We start from the raw sequence: 23,981 nt of genomic DNA, 5'->3' as shown, positions 1-23,981 counted from the left end.
ATTGTCTTTAATGTCTGATGCCACCTTTCTAACGCTCCCTGCGATTCTGGGTGGCACGCAGTTGATTTAAATTGTTTTATTCCTAAGCTATCCATAACTTCTTTGAATAACTTTGATGTAAAATTTGATCCTTGATCCGATTGAATTTCTGTGGGTAGTCCATATCTAGTAAAGAATTTAAGTAACTCCTCCACAATCCTTTTAGCTGTAATATTACGTACTGGAATGGCCGCTGGAAACCTAGTAGACACATCCATTACAGTCAAAAGATATTGATTCCCACTTTTTGTTTTAGTAGCGGTCCTACACAATCAATTATGACCCTCGTAAAAGGTTCCTCAAATGCTGGAATGGGTATTAAGGGCGCTGGTTTTATCACTGCTTGAGGTTTCCCTATCACTTGACATGTGAGACATGATTAACAAAATTTAATTACATCTTTATGTAGTCCAGGCCAATAAAAATGTTTTTGTATTTTAGCTTGAGTTTCCCTTATTCCCAAATGACCTCCCATTGGTACCTCATGTGTAACTCGCAACACCTCCTTTCTATACCCTACCGGCAATACTACTTGATGAACTTCTGCCCAGTTTTCATCCGCCTGCAGATGTACAGGTCTCCATTTTCTCATCAAGACATCATTATTACGGTAGTATCACTCTGGTACACGCTCAGATTCCTCTTCCGTATATGCTTTCTGATATATCCGTTTTATTTCTACATCTTTCTGTTGTAACTCTGCCAATTTTCCTGAACTAAAATTATCCGACTCATCCTCCACCTGGTCTTGCTCTTTTTCAACCATCTGATTAAAAATTGTTTCTGATAATTGCACTTCAACTTCATCATCACTCTTTGATTTCTCCTCTTGTCTTAAGCTGTGACTTTGCAACCTTGTTACTACACAACCTGGAAAAATCTCAGGATATTCGTCCTTCAACCCTTCAGTTGTCTGATTTTCCACTGGCTTATCAACCACAGTAGGCATCACTTCCATCTGCGATCCAGCTACATCATTACCCAAGATGAACTCTAATCCTGGACAAGATAGTTTATCTATTACTCCTACGACCACTTCACCACTCTTCACTGGACTTTCCAACCTTACCTTATATAATGGAACGCTACTCCTCTCATCCTGAATTCCACTTATCACCACCTTTTCTGGCAAAATTCTTCCCAAGCTACATAATTCCTCATCTCTTACCATTAAAGATCAACTAGCCCCTGTATCTCTTAAAATTGTGACTTCTTTACCTGCTCCTCCTGATACACATGAGTGAACTTTACCCACACAAATAAATTCTTTAAATACATCTGGGACCTTCTTAACAATTACTTCTTGAACAGGCTGTACAATCGTTTGCACCTCCTTCACTTTCCTTGGGCCTTCCTTTACCACTGTAACAAACCCCACTGTCTTATCCTGTTCTACCACATCAAGCCTTCCCAGTGCTTTTCTTCAACCACCTACACTGACTTTACATGGCCTCATTTATCACAGTGAAAACATCTGAAACTTTTCATTTCTTTTCCACCCTCCTGGATTTCTTTTTTAATCTGAGGTACACTCTCTTTATTGTCTCTCATCAGGTGACTTTTACTTTTACCACTTGAGTATTTTTCATGTCCCCAGTTTCTATCCCTCACCGGCTGAAACTGATGTCGGACACCAATCTTTGATTTATGAACTAATTCATAATCATCTGCCATTTCCGCTGCTAATCTCGCAGTTTTAACCCTCTGTTCTTCCACATGAGTTCTCACTACATCAGGAATTCAATTTTTAAACTCCTCCAAAAGTATAATTTCTCTGAGAGCTTCATACGTTTGGTCTATTTTCAAAGCCCTTATCCACCTATCAAAATTACTCTATTTGAGCCTTTCAAACTCCATGTACGTTTGACCAAATTCTTTCCTTAAATTTCTAAACCTTTGTCTGTAAGCTTCAGGCACTAGCTCATATGCACTTTAGATGGATTTCTTCACCTCCTCATACGTTCCAGATACCTCCTCCGGTAGTGATGCAAACACTTCACTAGCTCTACCTACCAGCTTTGTTTGAATCAGTAATACCCACATGTCCTGTGGCCATTGCATTTGTTTAGCTACCTTCTCAAATGAAATGAAAACAGCTTCTACCTCCTTTTCGTCAAACCTTGGCAATGCTTGGACATATTTAAATAGATCCCCACCACGTCCTCGACTATGACGCTCTGTCTCATTATCCTCATCCATCTCCTCCAACTGTATGTGTCCCTTTGCGTCTGCCAATTTTAACTGATTTTCATGTTCCAGAGCCATTTTCCGAAGTTCAAACTCTCTCTCTTTTTCCCTTTCCTCTCTATCTCTTTCTTTGTTTCTTTCTTCTCTCTCTTTCTCTTTTTCCTCTCAATCTCTTTCGTAGTCAAACCGCTTTAAATCTTTCTCATGTTCCATTTGTTTCATTTGTAACTGAATTTTTTGACATTTCCCATGAGCCAAACTCTATCTCAGGCAACCTTAAATGCTTAACCACCGCCATAATTACCTCATCTTTTCGCATTTTGTCAGGTAATGTTAACTGCAATGTCTTTGCCAGACCCAACAGTCTGCTTTTCGTCTCTGTCCGTAGAGTACTGCGTGTGACAGTCTCCACCCCCAAAAACTTCTGAGCCTCTGAAAGAGCCATTGTCCACAACACATTCACCATTTAAACTAAAATACCACACCGGAAAAGCAACAATCCTTCACTGTCATTAAATTCACAAAAGCAAATCCATAAGATAGACTTTTATCCCCCTCGAGCCCCCAATTGTTATGGGCGAGGCGTTTTCAGAACACCCAAAATGTATCATGGAGTTCAACCAACCTCCCCCTTTAATGTATTTGTTGCTTTTCCTAGCACACGGCTTGTTCCCTAGGGGTGGGATTACAATTATGGACACGTGGGTTTTTAAACACAAAACAATGTTTATTCCATGAACTCAACTTAATATCTTAAATAAACATTGGATCTTTTAACATCCCTTACTTCAAAGATAACTCAGAAAACATTGCAACAATAAATAATTCCTTAAAATGTTCCTTCAAACTTCCAAGAGACTTAACACCTTTAAACAGAATCACATCAGGTTAAAGGCTTTACTATTATGAGTTTAAATCACCCAAATGATCCAGAGATAGTCTTTCATGGCAGACATCACAGCACATCCAGCTCGCTGCAAAACACAGACACTCCCCAAGCTCTTTTCCTCCAAACTGCAGCTCTCTGGAAACACACACAAGCTGCTTTTTCAAACTCAAACTTCATAATGGCTGATCTAAAGCCCAGCTCCACCCACTCTCTGACATCACTGTTTTCTTAAAGGTACATTGCTTAATCATCTATGTCTTAAAGGTACTTTCACATGACACATCCTGGAGTCTCGTTTGCGGCCACAGAAACACCTGTCTTTTCCCCTAGAACTATTGCACTGTCACACTTATCACCCCTCCCCTCTGCAGCAGAACCAACCGTGGTGCCACGAGTTTGGCTGTTGCTGCTTTCCCCTGAGAGGCCATTCCCCTCAGCAGTATCCAAAGCGGTATAATCTGTTCTGCAGGGGAATGGCCACAGGAGATTCCTGCACTACCTGCCTCGCTCTCTTGCTGCAGGCAAACGTAGCTGCAGGCAAGTCGCTTCACCTTGGATGCCCTCGGGTGTCGATCATGGAGGTGCTATAGCAAAGGCGCACAACCGTGTTCCGGGATGACCACACTTGCCCCCACAAAAAAAACGCTGTCCTCTGCACTCAGCTCCAGGAGCTTCATGGTATAGGCCCAGAGATCGTTCGGCTGGACTCTGTTGGGCCCCGTACTGGATCATGGGCTTGACCCGGGATAACTGCAGGTCCGTCTGGCTCCACTCCTTGATGCGAGCCGGCGTGATCGGCAAAGAGTCCATGAAGTGGAGGGCCGCTAACGCTTCTGTGGCCAGAGCGGGTGCCGGTGGCCTCATGGAGAGGGGCATGCAGCTTAATGATTCGGCATGCGGGAAAAAATGAAAAAGAAAAATGAAATGAAAATCGCTGATTGTCACAAGTAGGCTTCAAATGAAGTTACTGTGAAAAGCCCCTAGTCGCCACATTCCGGAACCTGTTCAGGTAGGCTGGTACGGTAATTGAACCATGCTGCTGGCCTGGCTTGGTCTCCTTTCAAAGCCAGCGTTTAGAGCGTTGTTCCAGTGTATACACGTACGCCACTAGGAGTAATGCCCGCCACTGGATCCTGGCAGTGCGATCGGGGGTATCTATTTAATGCGAGCCGCCGTGATGGGCAAAGAGTCCATGAAGTGGAGGGCCGCTATTGCTTCTGTGGCCAGGGCGGGTGCCGGTGGCCTCATGGAGAGGGGCATGCAGCTTAATGATTCGGCATGCGGGATCCGTGTGCCCGAGCGTTGATCCAGTGTATACTCGTACGCCACTGGGAGTAATACCCGCCACTGGATCCTGGCAGTGCGATCGGGGGAATCACCCACTACTCCGTACAGACTGTAAATGCGTGGCCGTAGACCTATTGGTTGAACTTCTGCATGCCAAATACGACAGCCAGGCCCTCCTTTTCGATCTGGGCATAGTGTGCAACACACAAAACCTATCGGCCGCTCCGATTCATCGGCCATCCGGTGTGCGAGAGCGGCCTCGACGCCGTAAGGGGAAGCATCACACATGAGGAAAAGTGTATTTTTCTGGGTCGAAGAGCTTCAGCACCTTTTTGGATGACAGCGCTGCTTGACCTCACGGAAAACCTTCTGCTGCCCTTTCAATAAATGATGGAGTGGGCTAAGCAGAGTGGGCAAGTTAGGGATGAATTATCCAATGTAAATTATGAGCCCTCAGAAAGAGCGGAGCTCAGTCCGACCTTGAGGGATGGGAGCCTATCTCTGCCTTCCACTGGGTGCAGGTTGTGCCTGTCCATCCGGTATGAAGTGGGCTGGCGGTAAAATGCACGATGGCTGCGGCAGCTTCACATCCCACCCTCGTCACCAGGGGGGCCGTAATGCATTTAAGTATAATGAATAAGTAAGGGTAGAAATTGTCAATGAAATCAAGGATACGATCAAACTGGAAAAAAAACATATAATGTGGCAAAGATTAGTGGTTAGCCAGAGGATTGGGAAAGATTTAAAAACTGACAGAAATGACCAAAAATAAATAAAGAGGGAGAAGGTAAACTATGAGGGTAAACTAGCAGTAATATAAAACGGACAGCAAGAGCTTCTTTATGTTTACAAAATGAAGAGAGAAACCAAAGTGAATGTAAGCCCCTGAGAGAATGATAATGGGAAACAGGACATAGCAGGGGTTTAAACAAATATTTTGTGTCAGTCTTCATGATGGAAGACATTAATAACAGAGCAAGGACATTCTTCCTCAGGTAAAGAAACCAAAACTGCACACAATATTCCTTGTGTGGCCTCATTAAAGCCTTGTTTGATTGAAGAAAGACACCTGCAACTGCACTCGAATCCTCTCGCTGTGGAGGCCAAAATGCCACTTGCTTTCTAAATAAATAAACAAATAAATAATCTTTAAAGTAGGCTTACATTAGGGGCTGGTTTAGCACAGTGGGCTAAACAGCTGGCTTGCAAGACAGAACAAGGCAATCAGCACGGTTCAATTCCCGTACCGGCCTCCCCGAACAGGTGCCGGAATGTGGCGACTAGCGGCTTTTCATAGCAACTTCATTGAAGCCTACTTGTGACAGTACACGATTATTATTATTACATTAAATCTGCAATGTGTGAAAAGCCCTTAGTCGCCGCGCCACATTCCAGCACCTGTTCGGATACACAGAGGGAGAATCCAGAATTCTCAGCTGGTAAGGGAATTGAACCAGTGCTGCTGGCCTTGTTCAGCATCAAAAACCAGCCGTCTAGCCCACTGAGCTAAACCAGCCCCCCCTGCACTTCTTTACTGCTTGTTACACCTGCATGCTTACCTTCAGCGACTGGTGTAAGAGGACACCCAGGCTTCGTTGCACATTCTCCACTCCTAATGTATGGCCATTCAGATGATAATCTGCCTTTCCATTTTTGCTAAACAAGTGGATAACCTCTCATTTATCCAAATTATACAGCATCTGCCATTCATTTGCCCACTCACTCAGCTTGTCCAAATCACACTGAAGAATCTCTGCATCCTCCTCACAGCTCATTCTCACACCCAGCTTTGTGTCATCTGTAAATCTGGAGATATTGCATTCAGTTCCCGGTAGCACAGTGGGTAGCACTGCTGCTTCACAGCTCCAGGGTCGCTGGTTCGATTCCTGGCTTGGATCACAGTCTGTGCGGTGTCTGCACCTTCTCCCCGTGTCTGCGTGTGTTTTCTCCGGGTGCTCTTGTTTCCTCCCACAAGTCCTGAAAGACATGCTGTTAGGTAATTTAGACATTCTGAATTCTCCTTCTGTCTACCCGAACAGGCGCCGGAGTGTGGTGACTGGGGGTTTGTCACAGTAACTTCATTGCAGTGTTAATATAAGTCTACTTGTGACAATAAAGATTATGATTAATGATATGCCACGGGTGTTTACTGTACGTTTGGAGTGGAACGCATTGATGCCGCTGTCGAGGCACCGGAGAATTACGATTTGGCGTGAAACCGGTGCCCACCATGATTTTGGCATCAAAACCGGTTCTCCACCCAATCGCATTTCCCAATTCTGGCGTCAGCCGACTGAGAATCCTGCCCCCTCATCTCTTTTCACATCCCAGTTAATCTACTCCGCACCTCATCCATTGCTTCTCTAACACGTTCCACAAAACTGTAGGAAATAATCCAACATGGAGTGAGATGGGGAGATGGAGGCGAAGTGGGAATGTCACTGCAATAGAGATCCAGAGGCCCAGGCTTGTTCTCCGGGGACACGGATACAAATCCAAGCACAGCCGCTGAATTTGAATTCATTGAATGAAATGTGCAATTGAAATCTGGCCTCAGTAATGGTGACCGTGACAACTATTATCGACCATCATAAAACTTCACGAACGCCCTTTCGGGAAGGATATCAGCAACCTTACCCTGGTCTGATCTACAGTCTTGCACACAATCAGGTTTGATCCACCGCCCCCCCCCCCCCCCACCACCACACCCCCCCAACTTAGTTTTCTATTTTATTCTTGTAGAACCATCCCTACTTGGACCGCCCTTTTCATGACCTCTATATCTGAGAATCCATCTGCTCCTGTTAAAATAAATTACGTGCCAAAGGTATTACATTTATGTTAATCCCACTCTGTCAACCCTACTAGCCTGCAGTCTTTCACAATCTTCCTCACAACGTATTACAATTTCCATCAACTCAGAGTCAATAAAATACCGGGGCAAATTCCCCACGGCGAGGTTCACTTGTGCTTTTAAAAGTCGTCAAACTGGCGCCATGGCTGCTGTGGGAGAAAGAGGGGGGTACGGAAAGTGTCCAACATCGCCATAGTTTGCTGACAGTCGTGTCGCTGGCAGTGGGGATTTTTGCCAGGGCCGGGGTGAGTAGCGGAGGCTGGCCAGGAGGTGGGCTGTTGGGTAAGGGTGGACGGGCACGGAGCTCCATTGCCGTGTCCTGCAAGGCGGCCATGCATCTGCGCACACTGCTGACTGCCCACTGTCAACTTGGGGAATAGGCGTCCCCCCCACGTCCCCCCCCCCGCAGGTCACCCCCTAGGTGCCCTCTGGCCCAAGCCGACCCATCAGCAGGATGGGCACACTCCAGCGCAGCCAAGTGCCATTTTGTTGGCTGTGATGGTGTACGTGGAGAGTGATGTATATGTGGCTTCAACTTGTCGGCCTCCCGGGTGTCAATCACGGACCAGGCGAACCCCGCACCATTTTCCATTCGAATCGGTTGTGTTCCACGTGGCGCCGATGCTAGCCCCTCCCCTGTCGCTGAATCACCAGGTGCTGTGCCAGTTTTGCTGTCATGGAAGCCCACGGATCCTGCCCCAGCATCAATACTAGCCTCGGGAACGGAGAAATCCACCGGAAATTGGTGGCAAATTGGGATGTTTTTCAGGAGAACTAAGAAAAGCTAAGGCGTTAATGCCTGGAACAGCCCTTCTTCAAAATTCGGCAATTATCAATTGGCTCTTGCTCCTTGACCAGCGAGAAACAAGAGGGTGCGAATCAGATGAGCTCAAGAGATTTGGGAAAATTATTCAAATTCCTTCAACCGCACAGTTGTTAAAACCTGGAAGCTTTTGCGACAAACCATCACTTAAAATCTTTAAAAGGCAACTAGCTTGCTCTTTGGGAATAAACGAATATTGAAGGTATCAGTAGTCACCAGGAAAGTGGCACCTCAACGGGAGTCGGTGGGTTTGGTGTCTCGAGGAGAGTCGGTGGGTTCGGTGTCTCGGGGAGGGTCGGTGGGTTCGGTGCCTCAGGGAGAGTCGGTGGGTTCGGTATCTCGGGGAGAGTCGGTGGGTTCGGTGCCTCAGGGAGAGTCAGCGCGTTCAGTGTCTCGGGGAAAGCCGGTGGGTTCGGTGTCTCGAGGGGAGTCGGTGGGTTCGGTGTCTCGTCGAGGGTCGGTGGGTTCGGTGCCTCAGGGAGAGTCGGTGGGTTCGGTATCTCGGGGAGAGTCGGTGGGTTCGGTGTCTCGGGGAGAGTCGGTTGGTTCGGTGTCTCGAGGGGAGTCGGTGGGTTCGGTATCTCGGGGAGAGTCGGTGGGTTCTGTGTCTCGGGGAGAGTCGGTTGGTTCGGTGTCTCGGGGAGAGTCGGTGGGTTTGGTGTCTCGGGGGAGAGTCGGTGGGTTTGGTGTCTCGGGGAAAGTCGGTGGGTTCGGTGTCTCGAGGGGAGAGTCGGTGGGTTGGGTGTCTCGAGTGGAGTCGGTGGGTTTAGTGTCACGGGAGAGTCGGTGGGTTCGGTGTCCCGGGGAGAGTCGGTGGGTTCGGTGTCTCGGGGGAAGAGTCGGTGGGTTCGGTATCTCGAGGGGAGAGTCGGCGGGTTCGGTATCTCGAGGGGAGAGTCGGTGGGTTCGGTGCCTTGGCGAGAGTCAGTGGGTTCGGTGTCTCGAGGGGCGATTCGGTGGGTTCGGTGTACCGGGGAGAGTCGGGTTCGGTGTCTCGAGGGGAGAGTCGGTGGGTTCGGTGCCTTGGGGAGAGTCAGTGGGTTCGGTGTCTCGAGGGGCGAGTCGGTGGGTTCGGTGTCCCGGGGAGAGTCGGGCTGGGTGTCTCGAGGGGCGAGTCGGTGGGTTCGGTGTCCCGGGGAGAGTCGGTGGGTTCGGTGTCTCGGGGAGAGTCGGTGGGTTCGGTGTCCCGGGGAGAGTCGGTGGGTTCGGGGTCTCGGGGACAGTCGGTGGGTGCGGTGTCTCGGGGACAGTCGGTGGGTTCGGTGCCTCGAGGGGAGTCGGTGGATATGGTGTCTCGAGGGGAGTCGGTGAGTTCGGTGTCTCGAGGGAAGAGTCGGTTGGGTCGGGGTCTCGGGGGAAGTCGGTGGGTTCGGTGTCTCGGGGAGAGTCGGTGGGTTCGGTGTCTCGGGGAAAGTCGGTGGGTTCGGTGTCTCGGGGAGAGTCAGTTGGTTCGGTGTCTCAGGGGGAGTCGGTGGGTTCGGTGTCTCGGGGAGAGTCGGTGGGTTCGGTGTCTCGGGGAGAGTCGGTGGGTTCGGTGTCTCGGGGAGAGTCGGTGGGTTCGGTGTCCCGGGGAGAGTCGGTGGGTTCGGGGTCTCGGGGACAGTCGGTGGGTGCGGTGTCTCGGGGACAGTCGGTGGGTTCGGTGCCTCGAGGGGAGTCGGTGGATATGGTGTCTCGAGGGGAGTCGGTGAGTCCGGTGTCTCGAGGGAAGAGTCGGTTGGGTCGGGGTCTCGGGGGAAGTCGGTGGGTTCGGTGTCTCGGGGAGAGTCGGTGGGTTCGGTGTCTCGGGGAAAGTCGGTGGGTTCGGTGTCTCGGGGAGAGTCAGTTGGTTCGGTGTCTCAGGGGGAGTCGGTGGGTTCGGTGTCTCGGGGAGAGTCGGTGGGTTCGGTGTCTCGGGGAGAGTCGGTGGGTTCGGTGTCTCGGGGAGAGTCGGTGGGTTCGGTGTCTCGAGGAGGTTCGGTGAGTTCGGTGTCTCGGGGGGGGGGGGGAGAGTCGGTGGATTCGGTGTCTCGACGAGAGTCGGTGAGTTTGGTGTCTCGAGTGGAGTCGGTAGGTTCGGTGTCTCGGGGAGAGTCAGTGGGTTCGGTGCCTTGAGAGGAGTCGGTGGGTTCGGTGTCTCGAGGGGAGTCGGTGGGTTCGGTGTCTCAAGGGGAGTCTGTGGGTTCGGTGTCTCGAGGGGAGAGTCAATTGGTTCGGTGTCTCGAGGGGAGGCGGTGAGTTCGGTGTCTTGGGGAGAGTCGGTGGGTTCGATGTCTCGGGGAAAGTCGGTGGGTTCGGTGTCTCGGGGAGAGTCGGTTGGTTCGGTATATCAGGGAGAGTCGGTGGGTTCGGTGTCTCGGGCAGAGTAGGTGGGTTCAGTTTCTCGAGGGTAGTCGGTGGGTTCGGTGTCTCGAGGGGAGTCGGTGGGTTCGGTGTCTCGGAGAGCCGGTTGGTTCGGTGTCTCTAGGGGAGTCGGTGGGTTCGGTGTATCGAGGAGAGTCGGTGAGTTCGGTGTCTCGGGGGGGGGGAAGTCGGTGGATTCGGTGTCTCGAGGAGAGTCGGTGAGTTTGGTGTCTCGGCGCGAGTCGGTGGGTTCGGTGTCTCGAGGGGAGAGTCGGTGGGTTCGGTGTCTCGAGGGGAGTCGGTGGGTTCGGTGTCTCGAGGGGAGTCGGTGAGTTTGGTGTCTCGGCGCGAGTCGGTGGGTTCGGTGTCTCGAGGTGAGAGTCGGTGGGTTCGGTGTCTCGGGGAGAGTCGGTGGGTTCGGTGTCTCGGGGAGAGTCGCTGGGATCGGTGTCTCGGGGAGAGCCGGTGGGTTCGGTGCCTAGGGGAAAGTCGGTGGGTTCGGTGTCTCGGGGAGAGTCGCTGGGATCGGTGTCTCGGGGAGAGCCGGTGGGTTCGGTGCCTGGTAGAGTCGGTGCGTTCGGTGTCTCGGGGAGAGCCGGTGGGTTCGGTGTCTCGAGGGGAGAGTCGGTGGGTTCGGTGTCTCGAGGGGAGTCGGTGGGTTCGGTGTCTCGGGGAGAGGCGGTGGGTTCGGTGTCTCGGGGAAAGTCGGTGGGTTCGGTATCTCGAGGGGAGAGTCGGTGGGTTCGGTGTCTCGAGGGGAGTCGGTGGGTTCGGTGTCTCGGGGAAAGTCGGTGGGTTCGGTGTCTCGGGGAAAGTCGGTGGGTTCGGTGTCTCGGGGAGAGTCGGTGGGTTCGGTGAGTCGAGCAGAGTTGGTGGGTTCAGTGTCTCGAGGGGAGTCGGTGGGTTCGGTGTCTCGAGGGGAGTCGGTGGGTTCGGTGTCTCGAGGGGAGTCGGTGGGTTCGGTGTCTCGAGGGGAGTCGGTGGGTTCGGTGTCTCGAGGGGAGTCGGTGGGTTCGGTGTCTCGGAGAGTCGGTTGGTTCGGTGTCTCTAGGGGAGTCGGTGGGTTCGGTGTCTCGAGGAGAGTCGGTGAGTTCGGTGTCTCGGGGGGGGGGGGGTCGGTGGATTCGGTGCCTCGAGGAGAGTCGGTGAGTTCGGTGTCTCGGTGCGAGTCGGTGGGTTCGGTGCCTAGGGGAAAGTCGGTGGGTCCGGTATCTCGGGGAGAGTCGGTGGGTTCGGTGTCACGGGGAGAGTCGGTGGGTTCGGTGTCATGGGGAGAGTCGCTGGGATCGGTGTCTCGGGGAGACTAGGTGGGTTCGGTGTCTCGAGGGATGTCGGTGGGTTCGGTGTCTCGGGGAGAGTCGGTGGGTTCGGGGTCTCGAGGGAAGTCGGTGGGTTCGGTGTCTCGGGGAGAGTCGGTGGGTTCGGTGTCACGGGGAGAGTCGCTGGGATCGGTGTCTCGGGGAGAGCCGGTGGGTTCGGTGTCTCGGGGAGAGTCGGTGGGTTCGGTGTCTCGGGGAGAGTCGGTGGGTTCGGTGTCTCGGGAGAGCCGTTGGATTCTGTGCCTCGGGGAGAGTCGTTGGGTTCGGTATCTCGGGGCGAGTCGGTGGGTTAGGTGTCTCGGGGAGAGTCGGTGGGTTCGGTGTCTCGGGGAGAGTCAGTGGGTTTGGTGTCTCGGGCAGAATTGGTGGGTTCGGTGTCTCGAGGGGAGTCGGTGGGTTTGGTGTCTCAGGGAGAGTCAGTGGGTTTGGTGTCTCGGGCAGAATTGGTGGGTTCGGTGTCTCGACGGGAGTCGGTGGGTTTGGTGTCTCGAGGAGAGTCGGTGGGTTCGGTGTCTCTCGGGGATTCGGTGGGTTCGGTGTCTCGAGGAGAGTCGGTGAGTTTGGTGTCTCGGGGAGAGTCGGTGGGTTCGGTGTCTCGGGGAGAGTCGGTGGGTTCGGTGTCTCGGGGAGAGTCGGTGGGTTCGGTGTCTCGGGGAGAGTCGGTGGGTTCGGTGTCTCGAGGGGAGAGTCGGTGGGTTGGGTGTCTCGAGTGGAGTCGGTGGGTTTAGTGTCACGGGAGAGTCGGTGGGTTCGGTGTCCCGGGGAGAGTCGGTGGGTTCGGTGTCTCGGGGGAAGAGTCGGTGGGTTCGGTATCTCGAGGGGAGAGTCGGCGGGTTCGGTATCTCGAGGGGAGAGTCGGTGGGTTCGGTGCCTTGGCGAGAGTCAGTGGGTTCGGTGTCTCGAGGGGCGATTCGGTGGGTTCGGTGTACCGGGGAGAGTCGGGTTCGGTGTCTCGAGGGGAGAGTCGGTGGGTTCGGTGCCTTGGGGAGAGTCAGTGGGTTCGGTGTCTCGAGGGGCGAGTCGGTGGGTTCGGTGTCCCGGGGAGAGTCGGGCTGGGTGTCTCGAGGGGCGAGTCGGTGGGTTCGGTGTCCCGGGGAGAGTCGGTGGGTTCGGTGTCTCGGGGAGAGTCGGTGGGTTCGGTGTCCCGGGGAGAGTCGGTGGGTTCGGGGTCTCGGGGACAGTCGGTGGGTGCGGTGTCTCGGGGACAGTCGGTGGGTTCGGTGCCTCGAGGGGAGTCGGTGGCTATGGTGTCTCGAGGGGAGTCGGTGAGTTCGGTGTCTCGAGGGAAGAGTCGGTTGGGTCGGGGTCTCGGGGGAAGTCGGTGGGTTCGGTGTCTCGGGGAGAGTCGGTGGGTTCGGTGTCTCGGGGAAAGTCGGTGGGTTCGGAGTCTCGGGGAGAGTCAGTTGGTTCGGTGTCTCAGGGGGAGTCGGTGGGTTCGGTGTCTCGGGGAGAGTCGGTGGGTTCGGTGTCTCGGGGAGAGTCGGTGGGTTCGGTGTCTCGGGGAGAGTCGGTGGGTTCGGTGTCCCGGGGAGAGTCGGTGGGTTCGGGGTCTCGGGGACAGTCGGTGGGTGCGGTGTCTCGGGGACAGTCGGTGGGTTCGGTGCCTCGAGGGGAGTCGGTGGATATGGTGTCTCGAGGGGAGTCGGTGAGTCCGGTGTCTCGAGGGAAGAGTCGGTTGGGTCGGGGTCTCGGGGGAAGTCGGTGGGTTCGGTGTCTCGGGGAGAGTCGGTGGGTTCGGTGTCTCGGGGAAAGTCGGTGGGTTCGGTGTCTCGGGGAGAGTCAGTTGGTTCGGTGTCTCAGGGGGAGTCGGTGGGTTCGGTGTCTCGGGGAGAGTCGGTGGGTTCGGTGTCTCGGGGAGAGTCGGTGGGTTCGGTGTCTCGGGGTGAGTCGGTGGGTTCGGTGTCTCGAGGAGGTTCGGTGAGTTCGGTGTCTCGGGGGGGGGGGGAGAGTCGGTGGATTCGGTGTCTCGACGAGAGTCGGTGAGTTTGGTGTCTCGAGTGGAGTCGGTAGGTTCGGTGTCTCGGGGAGAGTCAGTGGGTTCGGTGCCTTGAGAGGAGTCGGTGGGTTCGGTGTCTCGAGGGGAGTCGGTGGGTTCGGTGTCTCAAGGGGAGTCTGTGGGTTCGGTGTCTCGAGGGGAGAGTCAATTGGTTCGGTGTCTCGAGGGGAGGCGGTGAGTTCGGTGTCTTGGGGAGAGTCGGTGGGTTCGATGTCTCGGGGAAAGTCGGTGGGTTCGGTGTCTCGGGGAGAGTCGGTTGGTTCGGTATATCAGGGAGAGTCGGTGGGTTCGGTGTCTCGGGCAGAGTAGGTGGGTTCAGTTTCTCGAGGGTAGTCGGTGGGTTCGGTGTCTCGAGGGGAGTCGGTGGGTTCGGTGTCTCGGAGAGCCGGTTGGTTCGGTGTCTCTAGGGGAGTCGGTGGGTTCGGTGTATCGAGGAGAGTCGGTGAGTTCGGTGTCTCGGGGGGGGGAAGTCGGTGGATTCGGTGTCTCGAGGAGAGTCGGTGAGTTTGGTGTCTCGGCGCGAGTCGGTGGGTTCGGTGTCTCGAGGGGAGAGTCGGTGGGTTCGGTGTCTCGAGGGGAGTCGGTGGGTTCGGTGTCTCGAGGGGAGTCGGTGAGTTTGGTGTCTCGGCGCGAGTCGGTGGGTTCGGTGTCTCGAGGTGAGAGTCGGTGGGTTCGGTGTCTCGGGGAGAGTCGGTGGGTTCGGTGTCTCGGGGAGAGTCGCTGGGATCGGTGTCTCGGGGAGAGCCGGTGGGTTCGGTGCCTAGGGGAAAGTCGGTGGGTTCGGTGTCTCGGGGAGAGTCGCTGGGATCGGTGTCTCGGGGAGAGCCGGTGGGTTCGGTGCCTGGTAGAGTCGGTGGGTTCGGTGTCTCGGGGAGAGCCGGTGGGTTCGGTGTCTCGAGGGGAGAGTCGGTGGGTTTGGTGTCTCGAGGGGAGTCGGTGGGTTCGGTGTCTCGGGGAGAGGCGGTGGGTTCGGTGTCTCGGGGAAAGTCGGTGGGTTCGGTATCTCGAGGGGAGAGTCGGTGGGTTCGGTGTCTCGAGGGGAGTCGGTGGGTTCGGTGTCTCGGGGAAAGTCGGTGGGTTCGGTGTCTCGGGGAAAGTCGGTGGGTTCGGTGTCTCGGGGAGAGTCGGTGGGTTCGGTGAGTCGAGCAGAGTTGGTGGGTTCAGTGTCTCGAGGGGAGTCGGTGGGTTCGGTGTCTCGAGGGGAGTCGGTGGGTTCGGTGTCTCGAGGGGAGTCGGTGGGTTCGGTGTCTCGAGGGGAGTCGGTGGGTTCGGTGTCTCGAGGGGAGTCGGTGGGTTCGGTGTCTCGGAGAGTCGGTTGGTTCGGTGTCTCTAGGGGAGTCGGTGGGTTCGGTGTCTCGAGGAGAGTCGGTGAGTTCGGTGTCTCGGGGGGGGGGGGGGGTCGGTGGATTCGGTGCCTCGAGGAGAGTCGGTGAGTTTGGTGTCTCGGTGCGAGTCGGTGGGTTCGGTGCCTAGGGGAAAGTCGGTGGGTCCGGTATCTCGGGGAGAGTCGGTGGGTTCGGTGTCACGGGGAGAGTCGGTGGGTTCGGTGTCATGGGGAGAGTCGCTGGGATCGGTGTCTCGGGGAGACTAGGTGGGTTCGGTGTCTCGAGGGATGTCGGTGGGTTCGGTGTCTCGGGGAGAGTCGGTGGGTTCGGGGTCTCGAGGGAAGTCGGTGGGTTCGGTGTCTCGGGGAGAGTCGGTGGGTTCGGTGTCACGGGGAGAGTCGCTGGGATCGGTGTCTCGGGGAGAGCCGGTGGGTTCGGTGTCTCGGGGAGAGTCGGTGGGTTCGGTGTCTCGGGGAGAGTCGGTGGGTTCGGTGTCTCGGGAGAGCCGTTGGATTCTGTGCCTCGGGGAGAGTCGTTGGGTTCGGTATCTCGGGGCGAGTCGGTGGGTTAGGTGTCTCGGGGAGAGTCGGTGGGTTCGGTGTCTCGGGGAGAGTCAGTGGGTTTGGTGTCTCGGGCAGAATTGGTGGGTTCGGTGTCTCGAGGGGAGTCGGTGGGTTTGGTGTCTCAGGGAGAGTCAGTGGGTTTGGTGTCTCGGGCAGAATTGGTGGGTTCGGTGTCTCGACGGGAGTCGGTGGGTTTGGTGTCTCGAGGAGAGTCGGTGGGTTCGGTGTCTCGAGGAGAGTCGGTGAGTTTGGTGTCTCGGGGGGGAGTCGGTGGATTCGGTGTCTCGAGGAGAGTCGGTGTGTTTGGTGTCTCGGGGAGAGTCGGTGGGTTCGGTGTCTCGGGGAGAGTCGGTGGGTTCGGTGTCTCGGGGAGAGTCGGTGGGTTCGGTGTCTCGGGGAGAGTCGGTGGGTTCGGTGTCTCGGGGAGAGTCGGTGGGTTCGGTGTCTCGGGGAGAGTCGGTGGGTTCGGTGTCTCGGGGAGAGTCGGTGGGTTCGGTGTCTCGGGGAGAGTCGCTGGGTTCGGTGTCTCGGGGAGAGCCGGTGGGTTTGGTGTCTCGGGGAGAGTCGGTGGGTTCGGTGTCTCGGGGAGAGTCGGTGGGTTCGGTGTCTTGGGGAGAGTCGCTGGGTTCGGTGTCTCGGGGAGAGCGGGTGGGTTCGGTGCCTCGGGGAAAGTCGGTGGGTTCGGTATCTCGGGGAGAGACGGTGGGTTCGGTGACTCGGGGAGAGTCGCTGGGATCGGTGTCTCGGGGAGAGCTGGTGGGTTCGGTGTCTCGGGGAGAGCCGGTGGGTTCAGTGCCTCGGGGAGAGCCGGTGGGTTCGGTGTCTCGGGGAGAGTCAGTGGGTTCGGTGTCTCGGGGAGAGTCGGTGGGTTCGGTGCCTCGGGGAGAGTCGGTGGGTTCGGTGTCTCGGGGAGAGTCGGTGGGTTCGGTATCTCGAGGGGAGTCGGTGCGTTTGGTGTCTCGGGGAGAGTCGGTGGGTTCGGTGCCTCGAGGAGAGTCGGTGGGTTCGGTGTCTCGGGGAGAGTCGGTGGGTTCGGTGCCTCGGGGAGAGTCGGTGGGTTCGGTGTCTCGGGGAGAGTCGGTGGGTTCGGTGTCTCGAGGGGAGTCGGTGCGTTTGGTGTCTCGGGGAGAGTCGGTGGGTTCGGTTTCCCGGAGAGTCGGTTGATCCGGTGTCTCTAGGGGAGTCGGTGGGTTCGGTGTCTCAAGGAGAGTCAGTGGGTTCGGTGTCTTGGGGGCAGGGGGGGGAGTCGGTGGGTTCGGTGTCTCGGGGAGAGTCGGTGAGTTTGGTGTCTCGGGGGGGGCGGGGGAGTCAGTGGATTCGGTGTCTCGAGGACAGTCGGTGAGTTTGGTGTCTCGGGGAGAGTCGGTGGGTTCGGTATCTCGAGGAGAGCCGGTGGGTTCGGTGTCTCGGGGAGAGCCGGTGGGTTCGGTGTCTCGGGGAGAGTCGGTGGGTTCGGTGTCTCGGGGAGAGCCGGTGGGTTCGGTGCCTCGGGGAGAGTCGGTGGGTTCGGTGTCTCGGGGAGAGCCGGTGGGTTCGGTGTCTCGAGGAGAGTCGGTGGGTTCGGTGTCTCGGGGAGAGTCGGTGGGTTCGGTGTCTCGGGGAGAGTCGGTGGGTTCGGTGTCTCGAGGAGAGCCGGTGGGTTCGGTATCTCGGGGAGAGTCGGTTGGTTCGGTGTCTCGGCGAGAGTTGCTGGGATCGGTGTCTCGGGGAGAGCCGGTGGGTTCGGTGCCTCGGGGAGAGTCGGTGGGTTCGGTGTCTCAAGGGGAGTCGGTGGGTTCGGTGTCTCGGGGCGAGCGGTGGGTTCGGTGTCTCGGGGCGAGCCGGTGGGTTTGGTGCCTCGGGGAGAGTCGGTGGGTTCGGTATCTCGGGGAGAGTCGGTGGGTTCGGTGTCTCGGGGAGAGTCACTGGGTTCGGTGTCTCGGGGAGAGCCGGTGGGTTCGGTGCCTCGGGGAGAGTCGGTGGGTTCGGTGCCTCGGGGAGAGTCGGTGGGTTCGGTGTCTCGGGGAGAGCCAGTGGGTTGTCTCGGGGAGAGTCGGGGGGTTCGGTGTCCCATGGAGAGTCGGTGGGTTCGGTATCTCGGGGAGAGTCGGTGGGTTCGGTGTCTCGGGGAGAGTCGGTGGGTTCGGTGTCTTGAGGGGAGAGTCGGTGGGTTCGGTGTCTCAAGGGCAGTCGGTGGGTTTGGTGTCTCGAGGGGAGAGTCGGTGGGTTCGGTGTCCCGGGGAGAGTCGGTGGGTTCGGTGTCTCGAGGGGAGAGGCCGTGGTTTTGGTGTTTCGAGGGGAGAGTCGGTGGGTTTGGTGTCTCGGGGAGAGATGGCCGGTTCGGTGTCCCGAGGAGAGTCGGTGGGTTGGGTGTCTCGAGGGAAGAGTCGGTGTCCCGGGGAGAGTCGGTGGGTTTGGTGTCTCGGGGAGAGTCGGCGGGTTCGGTGTCCCGGGGAGAGTCGGTGGGTTCGGTGTCCCGGGGAGAGTCGGTGGGTTCGGTGTCTCGGGGAGAGTCGGTGGGTTTGGTGTCTCGGGGAGAGTCGGTGGGTTCGGTGTCTCGGGGCGAGTCGGTGGGTTCGGTGTCTCGGGGACAGTCGGTGGGTTCGGTGTCCCGGGGAGAGTCGGTGGGTTTGGTGTCTCGGGGCGAGCCGGTGGGTTCGGTGTCTCGGGGAGAGTCGGTGGGTTCGGTGTCTCGGGGAGAGTCGGTGGGTTCGGTGTCTCGGGGAGAGTCGGTGGGTTTGGTGCCTCGAGGGGAGTCGGTTGGTTCGGTGCCTCGAGGGGAGTCGATGGGTTCGGTGTCTCGAGGGGAGTCGGTGGGTTCGGTGTCTCGAGGGGAGAGTCGGTGGGTTCGGTGTCTCGGGGAGAGTCGGTGGGTTCGGTGTCTCGAGGGGAGTCGGTGGGTTCGGTGTCTCGAGGGGAGAGTCGGTGGGTTCGGTATCTCGAGGAGAGTCGGTGGGTTCGGTGTCTCGAGGGGAGTCGGTGGGTTTGGTGTCTCGAGGGGAGTCGGTGGGTTCGGTGTCTCGGGGAGAGTCGGTTGGTTCGGTGTCTCGAGGAGAGTCGGTGGGTTCGGTGTCTCGAGGGGAGAGTCAGTGTCTCGAGGGGAGAGTCGGTGGATTTGGTGTCTCGAGGGCAGAGTCGGTGTCTCGAGGGGAGTCGGTTGGTTCGGTGCCTCGAGGGGAGTCGGTGGGTTTGGTGTCTCAAGGGGAGTCGGTGAGTTTGGTGTCTCGAGGGGAGTCGGTGGGTTTGGTGTCTCGAGGAGAGTCGGTGGGTTCGGTGTCTCGGGGAGAGTCGGTTGGTTCGGTGTCTCGAGGAGAGTCGGTGGGTTCGGTGTCTCGAGGGGAGAGTCAGTGTCTCGAGGGGAGAGTCGGTGGGTTTGGTGTCTCGAGGGCAGAGTCGGTGTCTCGAGGGGAGTCGGTTGGTTCGGTGCCTCGAGGGGAGTCGGTGGGTTTGGTGTCTCAAGGGGAGTCGGTGAGTTTGGTGTCTCGAGGGGAGTCGGTGGGTTCGGTGTCTCGGGGGGAGTCGGTGGGTTTGGTGTCTCGGGGGGAGTCGGTGGGTTCGGTGTCTCGAGGGCAGAGTCGGTGTCTCGAGGAGAGTCGGTTGGTTCGGTGTCTCGGGGAGAGTCGGTGGGTTCGGTGTCTCGGGGAGAGTCGGTGGGTTCGGTGTCTCGGGGAGAGTCAGTGGGTTCAGTGTCCCGGGGAGTTTCGGTTTGTTCGGTGTCAAGGGGAAAGTCGGTGGGTTCGGTGTATCGGGGAGAGTCGGTGGGTTCGGTGTCTCGAGGGGAGAGTCGGTGGGTTCGGTGTCCCGGGGAGAGTCGGTGGGTTCGGTGTCTCGGGGAGAGTCGGTGGGTTCGGTGTCTCGGGGAGAGTCGGTGGGTTCGGTGAGTCGAGCAGAGTTGGTGGGTTCAGTGTCTCGAGGGGAGTCGGTGGGTTCGGTGTCTCGAGGGGAGTCGGTGGGTTCGGTGTCTCGAGGGGAGTCGGTGGGTTCGGTGTCTCGAGGGGAGTCGGTGGGTTCGGTGTCTCGAGGGGAGTCGGTGGGTTCGGTGTCTCGGAGAGTCGGTTGGTTCGGTGTCTCTAGGGGAGTCGGTGGGTTCGGTGTCTCGAGGAGAGTCGGTGAGTTCGGTGTCTCGGGGGGGGGGGGGGGGTCGGTGGATTCGGTGCCTCGAGGAGAGTCGGTGAGTTTGGTGTCTCGGTGCGAGTCGGTGGGTTCGGTGCCTAGGGGAAAGTCGGTGGGTCCGGTATCTCGGGGAGAGTCGGTGGGTTCGGTGTCACGGGGAGAGTCGGTGGGTTCGGTGTCATGGGGAGAGTCGCTGGGATCGGTGTCTCGGGGAGACTAGGTGGGTTCGGTGTCTCGAGGGATGTCGGTGGGTTCGGTGTCTCGGGGAGAGTCGGTGGGTTCGGGGTCTCGAGGGAAGTCGGTGGGTTCGGTGTCTCGGGGAGAGTCGGTGGGTTCGGTGTCACGGGGAGAGTCGCTGGGATCGGTGTCTCGGGGAGAGCCGGTGGGTTCGGTGTCTCGGGGAGAGTCGGTGGGTTCGGTGTCTCGGGGAGAGTCGGTGGGTTCGGTGTCTCGGGAGAGCCGTTGGATTCTGTGCCTCGGGGAGAGTCGTTGGGTTCGGTATCTCGGGGCGAGTCGGTGGGTTAGGTGTCTCGGGGAGAGTCGGTGGGTTCGGTGTCTCGGGGAGAGTCAGTGGGTTTGGTGTCTCGGGCAGAATTGGTGGGTTCGGTGTCTCGAGGGGAGTCGGTGGGTTTGGTGTCTAAGGGAGAGTCAGTGGGTTTGGTGTCTAGGGCAGAATTGGTGGGTTCGGTGTCTCGACGGGATTCGGTGGGTTTGGTGCCTCGAGGAGAGTCGGTGGGTTCGGTGTCTCTCGGGGATTCGGTGGGTTCGGTGTCTCGAGGAGAGTCGGTGAGTTTGGTGTCTCGGGGGGGAGTCGGTGGATTCGGTGTCTCGAGGAGAGTCGGTGTGTTTGGTGTCTCGGGGAGAGTCGGTGGGTTCGGTGTCTCGGGGAGAGTCGGTGGGTTCGGTGTCTCGGGGAGAGTCGGTGGGTTCGGTGTCTCGGGGAGAGTCGGTGGGTTCGGTGTCTCGGGGAGAGTCGGTGGGTTCGGTGTCTCGGGGAGAGTCGCTGGGTTCGGTGTCTCGGGGAGAGCCTGTCTCGGGGAGAGTCGGTGGGTTCGGTGTCTCGGGGAGAGTCGGTGGGTTCGGTGTCTTGGGGAGAGTCGCTGGGTTCGGTGTCTCGGGGAGAGCGGGTGGGTTCGGTGCCTCGGGGAAAGTCGGTGGGTTCGGTATCTCGGGGAGAGACGGTGGGTTCGGTGACTCGGGGAGAGTCGCTGGGATCGGTGTCTCGGGGAGAGCTGGTGGGTTCGGTGTCTCGGGGAGAGCCGGTGGGTTCAGTGCCTCGGGGAGAGCCGGTGGGTTCGGTGTCTCGGGGAGAGTCAGTGGGTTCGGTGTCTCGGGGAGAGTCGGTGGGTTCGGTGCCTCGGGGAGAGTCGGTGGGTTCGGTGTCTCGGGGAGAGTCGGTGGGTTCGGTATCTCGAGGGGAGTCGGTGCGTTTGGTGTCTCGGGGAGAGTCGGTGGGTTCGGTGCCTCGAGGAGAGTCGGTGGGTTCGGTGTCTCGGGGAGAGTCGGTGGGTTCGGTGCCTCGGGGAGAGTCGGTGGGTTCGGTGTCTCGGGGAGAGTCGGTGGGTTCGGTGTCTCGAGGGGAGTCGGTGCGTTTGGTGTCTCGGGGAGAGTCGGTGGGTTCGGTTTCCCGGAGAGTCGGTTGATCCGGTGTCTCTAGGGGAGTCGGTGGGTTCGGTGTCTCAAGGAGAGTCAGTGGGTTCGGTGTCTTGGGGGCAGGGGGGGGAGTCGGTGGGATCGGTGTCTCGGGGAGAGTCGGTGAGTTTGGTGTCTCGGGGGGGGCGGGGGAGTCAGTGGATTCGGTGTCTCGAGGAGAGTCGGTGAGTTCGGTGTCTCGGGGAGAGTCGGTGGGTTCGGTATCTCGAGGAGAGCCGGTGGGTTCGGTGTCTCGGGGAGAGCCGGTGGGTTCGGTGTCTCGGGGAGAGTCGGTGGGTTCGGTGTCTCGGGGAGAGCCGGTGGGTTCGGTGCCTCGGGGAGAGTCGGTGGGTTCGGTGTCTCGGGGAGAGCCGGTGGGTTCGGTGTCTCGAGGAGAGTCGGTGGGTTCGGTGTCTCGGGGAGAGTCGGTGGGTTCGGTGTCTCGGGGAGAGTCGGTGGGTTCGGTGTCTCGAGGAGAGCCGGTGGGTTCGGTATCTCGGGGAGAGTCGGTTGGTTCGGTGTCTCGGCGAGAGTTGCTGGGATCGGTGTCTCGGGGAGAGCCGGTGGGTTCGGTGCCTCGGGGAGAGTCGGTGGGTTCGGTGTCTCAAGGGGAGTCGGTGGGTTCGGTGTCTCGGGGCGAGCGGTGGGTTCGGTGTCTCGGGGCGAGCCGGTGGGTTTGGTGCCTCGGGGAGAGTCGGTGGGTTCGGTATCTCGGGGAGAGTCGGTGGGTTCGGTGTCTCGGGGAGAGTCACTGGGTTCGGTGTCTCGGGGAGAGCCGGTGGGTTCGGTGCCTCGGGGAGAGTCGGTGGGTTCGGTGCCTCGGGGAGAGTCGGTGGTTTCGGTGTCTCGGGGAGAGCCAGTGGGTTGTCTCGGGGAGAGTCGGGGGGTTCGGTGTCCCATGGAGAGTCGGTGGGTTCGGTATCTCGGGGAGAGTCGGTGGGTTCGGTGTCTCGGGGAGAGTCGGTGGGTTCGGTGTCTTGAGGGGAGAGTCGGTGGGTTCGGTGTCTCAAGGGCAGTCGGTGGGTTTGGTGTCTCGAGGGGAGAGTCGGTGGGTTCGGTGTCCCGGGGAGAGTCGGTGGGTTCGGTGTCTCGAGGGGAGAGGCCGTGGTTTTGGTGTTTCGAGGGGAGAGTCGGTGGGTTTGGTGTCTCGGGGAGAGATGGCCGGTTCGGTGTCCCGAGGAGAGTCGGTGGGTTGGGTGTCTCGAGGGAAGAGTCGGTGTCCCGGGGAGAGTCGGTGGGTTTGGTGTCTCGGGGAGAGTCGGCGGGTTCGGTGTCCCGGGGAGAGTCGGTGGGTTCGGTGTCCCGGGGAGAGTCGGTGGGTTCGGTGTCTCGGGGAGAGTCGGTGGGTTCGGTGTCTCGGGGAGAGTCGGTGGGTTCGGTGTCTCGGGGCGAGTCGGTGGGTTCGGTGTCTCGGGGACAGTCGGTGGGTTCGGTGTCCCGGGGAGAGTCGGTGGGTTTGGTGTCTCGGGGCGAGCCGGTGGGTTCGGTGTCTCGGGGAGAGTCGGTGGGTTCGGTGTCTCGGGGAGAGTCGGTGGGTTCGGTGTCTCGGGGAGAGTCGGTGGGTTTGGTGCCTCGAGGGGAGTCGGTTGGTTCGGTGCCTCGAGGGGAGTCGATGGGTTCGGTGTCTCGAGGGGAGTCGGTGGGTTCGGTGTCTCGAGGGGAGAGTCGGTGGGTTCGGTGTCTCGGGGAGAGTCGGTGGGTTCGGTGTCTCGAGGGGAGTCGGTGGGTTCGGTGTCTCGAGGGGAGAGTCGGTGGGTTCGGTATCTCGAGGAGAGTCGGTGGGTTCGGTGTCTCGAGGGGAGTCGGTGGGTTTGGTGTCTCGAGGGGAGTCGGTGGGTTCGGTGTCTCGGGGAGAGTCGGTTGGTTCGGTGTCTCGAGGAGAGTCGGTGGGTTCGGTGTCTCGAGGGGAGAGTCAGTGTCTCGAGGGGAGAGTCGGTGGGTTTGGTGTCTCGAGGGCAGAGTCGGTGTCTCGAGGAAAGTCGGTTGGTTCGGTGCCTCGAGGGGAGTCGGTGGGTTTGGTGTCTCAAGGGGAGTCGGTGAGTTTGGTGTCTCGAGGGGAGTCGGTGGGTTTGGTGTCTCGAGGAGAGTCGGTGGGTTCGGTGTCTCGGGGAGAGTCGGTTGGTTCGGTGTCTCGAGGAGAGTCGGTGGGTTCGGTGTCTCGAGGGGAGAGTCAGTGTCTCGAGGGGAGAGTCGGTGGGTTTGGTGTCTCGAGGGCAGAGTCGGTGTCTCGAGGGGAGTCGGTTGGTTCGGTGCCTCGAGGGGAGTCGGTGGGTTTGGTGTCTCAAGGGGAGTCGGTGAGTTTGGTGTCTCGAGGGGAGTCGGTGGGTTCGGTGTCTCGGGGAGAGTCGGTGGGTTCGGTGTCTCGGGGAGAGTCGGTGGGTTCGGTGTCTCGGGGAGAGTCAGTGGGTTCAGTGTCCCGGGGAGTTTCGGTTTGTTCGGTGTCAAGGGGAAAGTCGGTGGGTTCGGTGTCTCGGGGAGAGTCGGTGGGTTCGGTGTCTCGAGGGGAGAGTCGGTGGGTTCGGTGTCCCGGGGAGAGTCGGTGTCTCGAGGGGGGAGTCGGTGGGTTCGGTGTCTCGAGGGGAGAGTCGGTGGGTTCGGTGTCTCGGGGAGAGTCGGTGGGTTCGGTGTCTCAAGGGGAGAGTCAGTGGGTTCG

At 58.3% G+C, this 23,981-nt stretch overlaps 1 long non-coding RNA gene across 2 annotated transcripts in view; it reads right to left on the bottom strand.

The window, feature by feature from the left end:
- Positions 1–23,981, bottom strand: part of LOC140390371 (uncharacterized) — a 76,285-nt gene that overhangs the window by 7,566 nt on the left and 44,738 nt on the right. Inside the window, exon 3 of one of the 2 annotated variants that reach the window (XR_011934624.1) lies at positions 6,126–6,391. This is a non-coding gene — a long non-coding RNA (uncharacterized lncRNA). The remainder of the gene's footprint in view (positions 1–6,125; positions 6,392–23,981) is intronic. The other variant, XR_011934623.1, reaches the window with a different exon arrangement.

Source organism: Scyliorhinus torazame, chromosome 14, assembly GCF_047496885.1.
Source record: "Scyliorhinus torazame isolate Kashiwa2021f chromosome 14, sScyTor2.1, whole genome shotgun sequence".
In the NCBI taxonomy this organism is placed as follows: domain Eukaryota; kingdom Metazoa; phylum Chordata; class Chondrichthyes; order Carcharhiniformes; family Scyliorhinidae; genus Scyliorhinus; species Scyliorhinus torazame.
Note: the sequence above shows the minus strand (reverse complement) of the source record. Positions and strands in the feature narration are given on the sequence as shown.